The sequence below is a fragment of the Symphalangus syndactylus genome, chromosome 18, assembly GCF_028878055.3.
Source record: "Symphalangus syndactylus isolate Jambi chromosome 18, NHGRI_mSymSyn1-v2.1_pri, whole genome shotgun sequence".
Lineage (NCBI taxonomy): Eukaryota > Metazoa > Chordata > Mammalia > Primates > Hylobatidae > Symphalangus > Symphalangus syndactylus.
Window position 1 is genome coordinate 45300019 of NC_072440.2, and position 4987 is coordinate 45305005.

The following is a 4987-nucleotide window of genomic DNA, read 5'->3' on the forward strand; positions in this document are numbered from 1 at the left end:
AAATGTATATTAGCCTATAAATTTTCAGGCAGTGTTTAAGTTTTAACATCTTAAAGATCAGTAGAAAAAACAAAGAAGTAAACCGAAAATCTGAAAAGGAAAAAAAGCAAAGAAAAGCACGATAAACAGAAATATGAAATAAGAAATTCAAATATTTAATTCCAATAAGTAAATGGATTAAACTTATCTACTAAAAGACAGATGATCAGACTGCATTTTTAAAAATTCAGCTATATGCTACTGCTTTTAAGAGACACATTTAAATACTGTAGTATATTCAATATATTGAATATAAAAGAACAAGAGTTGCCATGTAAATAATAAAAAAGTGGTATTTTTCAGGCCAAACAGAATTTAAGGCTAAAAGCACTAAATAGGCATAAAAAGTGGGCCTACATAATAATATAAGAATTCAATAAAAAGAAATTATAATTTTAAACTTACAATTAGGTAAGTTATATAAGTTTATACAACAAACTTAAAAGTATAACAACATAATCTAAAAATACACAAAGGAAAAATGGGCCAGAACTTTTTTTAAAAATGGAAAGCTGCCTTTTTATATTGAGAGATTTGAAGACACCAATTTATATGTTTTCCAGTATCAGGGGAAAAAAGGGAAGAACATAGAATATTCGAACAACACATTACAAAGAATGGTATCATATAGACCATTTGATGTTATACCATTGCACATTCTTTGTATTTCCTTGAGGTTAGAAAACATTAATAAACAGGATTGTATTTGTATATACACACACACACTTGTGTATTAAACAACACAGGAAATGTAAACAGCAGTTTGAATCATTTACTTTTCAAATTAAAAATACTATCTTTCTTATTTTGCAGGGGGTGGGGGGTGGAGGTGGGATCCGGCCAACTCAACCGCTAAATAAAGCTATTTTCAAAATGTAATATAAGAGCTGTACCAAACCAACATTTTAATTTTTTATTCTTCTTTGTGACTAATTATTTGACAGGCTCTGAAGAGAACAATGATCATTAGTAAAAAGTATTTTTGTTAAACTAGTGGAAATCATGGGTTTTTAAAAATTTGAGGTTGTATGCTAAATTCCCTCTATTCCCTTAATTTTCCTGGGGGACTTTTTTGTTTTTGTTTTTCATTTTCTTGGGTTTTCTTTGTTGTTGTTGTTTTGAGACAAGGTCTTGCTCTGTTACCTAGACTGTACTGCAGCCTCAACCTCCCAGGCTCAAGCTGTCCTCCCGCCTCAGCCTGAAGGGTAGCTGGGACTACAGGCACGCGCCACCACTCGTGGCTAATTTTTGTTCTTTTTGTAGAGATGGGGTCTCGTCATGTTGCCCAGGCTCGTCTGGAACTCCTGAGCTCAAGTGATCATCCCACCTCAGCTTCCCAAAGTGCTCGGATTACAGGCATGAGCCACTGCAGCTGGCTAGGACTTCTTTAAGACTTGTTTCTCCCCGAAGAGGACTTTTCCATGGAGCGGTTCTATGTGCTGAGCCAGCATCCCTACTCACAGACCTGCCGAGCCTCTTCACAGCTCCCTGTGACATGGTAACCAGCACAGTAACACATCCCATCATCACACCATGTTGACTTCCCAGTTTTTTCTCATTTTATTTTCCTTGCCTCATATGTTTTCTTTTTTTTTTTTTTTTTTTTTTTTTTTTTTTGAGACGGAGTCTCGCTCTGTCGCCCAGGCTGGAGTGCAGTGGCGCAATCTCGGCTCACTGCAAGCTCCGCCTCCCGGGTTCACGCCATTCTCCTGCCTCAGCCTCTCCGAGTAGCTGGGACTACAGGCGCCCGCCACCACGCCCGGCTAATTTTTTTGTATTTTTAGTAGAGACGGGGTTATCACCGTGGTCTCGATCTCCTGACCTCGTGATCCGCCCGCCTCGGCCTCCCAAAGTGCTGGGATTACAAGCGTGAGCCACCGCGCCCGGCCTTATGTTTTCTAAAATAACTTTTTGGCTGGGCGCAGTGGCTCACACCTGTAATCCCAGCACTTTGGGAGGCTGAGGCAGGCGGATTATGAAGTCAGGAGATCGAGACCATCCTGGCTAACACGGTGAAACCCCGTCTCTACTAAAAATACAAAAAAAAAAAATTTGTACTACAGGGCATGGTGACATGCGCCTGTAGTCCCAGGAACCCAGGAGGCAGAGGTTGCAGTGAGCTGAGATCATGCCACTGCACTTTAGCCTGGGTGATAGAGCGAGACTCCATCTCAAACAAAACAAAACAAAACAAAAACAAATAAATGAAAATAACTTTTTGACTTGCTAAGGTCCTTAACAGATCAACTTTCAGATAATCACATCAATAGGGACAAACACAAGACCCAATCCACTGATTTTTTTGATCACTTGTTAGCAATCTCTACTTCATAGACTGACCATACATGATCCCATTTCATATTTCTAAGCACAGGGCTTCCATACGTGATGCTTCCAACCCCACCTCCTGTCCCCATCCATATAACATTTTCAACAGTGACAAGTGTACACTTAGGTAATCCGTTCCAGGGACAAGAGACTATGCCTACAGCAAAAGCTTAGGAGAATCAGGAATTAAGGAAGAAAGCATTGTCCATATCCCTGATACTGGCCATTTTCCTTCCTCATATCCAGAGCCTCATCGCCTCCCAGCAAAGGGTCACAGCCAAGATGTGTTTTGTAATTTACTGAGTAACACCCTACTGTAAAGCAAGACCTCCATACATTTTTCTTATTTGGGGTTTCATGGTAAGTATGGAAATTGAATAGGATTGTGTTAAAGCGATGTTTCATGAAATAAAAACCTGTGGAACTCCAGTTGAAGTTCTCAGTCTTTCATAACACTGTACTGTCTTCCCAATATCAGAAAATGCTAAAAAGACATGGTCCAAATACAATTGCACACAGTGGGCAAACAGGAGACACTCAGGCAGAAAAACAAAACAAACAAACAAAACCCTTCAAGGTGGCTCTTTGAGAAGGGCCAGCGTGCCTGGTAAGTGCATGCGATTGCCAAATGCAGTCAGTGCGCTGGTGGCTAACAGTAATCTTGGACTAGCTGGACATCTTTCAGGAATTTTGGGTAGGAACCAGGCACTTTTGGCATGCTTCTCATAGTGTGGGGCAGAGTATGCTGTGATGGCAGAAAGGATAATGAGGAGAGCTAGCTGGAAAGCATGTTGTTTCTTTCGTTTTTGATGTTTTGTTTTCCAAATAAGATTTCCAGGACTGTGTCTCTACCTTGAAGGACAAGTAGGTGAGAGAAATAGGCCAAGGACAAGTTGGGGACCTCAGTGCAGTTTGGACTTGGGGAGATCACTGGGAACAAAAATCTTGTCTTCACTGACTTCTAGCTTTCTAGCAGACAGCTTTCAATAATAAACACACAAACTTGGTCCACGATTTACAGAAAAAGAAAAATCCTGGAGATGTTTAAGAGGACTGACTTTGCACCTAAGTGGATTAAAAATTAGATCAAAATATAAAATGACATTAGGGTCCATAATATCTGAAGGCAGTGTAGGTTGCGGAGCAGTAGATGATATAAGACTGTCTGATCTGCCTGGCATTCTCTTCCTGCAGTTTTGGATTTAAGGTTTACTGGATACAAACCTTGCATATCTTTTTGATTGACACCTTGTTTCTGAAGGCATCGCCTGCCTCCCAGACCATGCTGCTGCCACTTTTGCCAGCAGTTTTGCCAGGCTTCCAAGGCAGCAAGAGTCCGCCGACTGAAGCCCTGAGCCTTACCCATGCCGAGTCATTCTTCTGCTCCTAATCATGCTAAGTCATTCTTCTGCTCCCAGCTTGGGTGAAACATCACACCATCAGGGTCTGGTTTCCAGCAAGGTGTTGAATGATAGAACCCAGAAGTACAGGAAAGTCTCTTCCCTGTGAGCTGAACCTTGACTAATAGGAGATGGGATATTGTAGAGAACAAGGTGAGCAAATTCCCTCTCTCCCCTTGATTTTCCTGGGGACTTCTTTAAGATTTGTTTCTCCCTGAAGAGAACTTCTCCATGGAGCGATTCCATGTGCTGAGCCAACATCCCTGCCCACAGACATGATGAGCCCCTTCACAGCTCCCTGTGGCGTGGTGGTCAGCACAGTAACACATCCCCTCATCATACCATCTTAGCTTCCAGTTTTTCCTTGTCTCATTTCCCCTATTTCCTCATCTTTACCATCCTGGGTTTGCACTTTCCAAATAAAGTGTCAGCTCTTCAATCCTCATCCCAGGCTTTACTTTGTAGAAAGAGACTTTCTAACAGAGAACTCTGACAACAGGACTCATTTGATTGGAGTACTGGATATTATCCTCCTGCCCCTGAGGGTCACCCTCACTTTTCTCCATCCTACCCTTTGCCCTGGGAGGCTGTTGAACTAGATGACAGGACTCCCATGCCCTCTGGCCTCCAGTCAGATCCAGCCAATGGGGCACCCTAGCAGGAGATTGAAAGGAGGAGGTATTTGTTCCCCTGGCTCCCTCCCTGTAAGAGGTCTCCTTGGACTGGTCATGCCCTCAGATGAAAGTCACAGCTGGTAGTCTCCTCTATGTTACCTTCCTTTTGATTTCTGAGACCTGCTTCCTCCTCCCATCCCTTTGGACCTGGGGGACGTAACAACTCCACACTGCACTTCAGATTACTGCACTTTCCGATGCCTCTACGCCCTCCCCACTCCTTTGTAATGTTTCTCTCTCTCTTCTTTTTTGTTTTGTTTTGTTTTTTGAGACAGTCTCACTCTGTCACCCAGGCTGGAGTACAGTGGTGCCATCTCGGCTCATTACAACCTCCTTCTCCAAGGTTCAAGCAATTCTCCTGCCTCAGCCTCCCTAGTAGCTGGGACTACAGGCACATGCCACCACGCCAAGCTAATTTCTGTATTTTTAGTAGAGATTGGGTTTCACCATGCTGGTCAAGCTGGTCTTGAACTCCTGACCTGAAGTGATCCACCCATCTTGGCCTCCCAAAGTGATGGGATTAGAGGTGTGAGCCACAATGCCCAG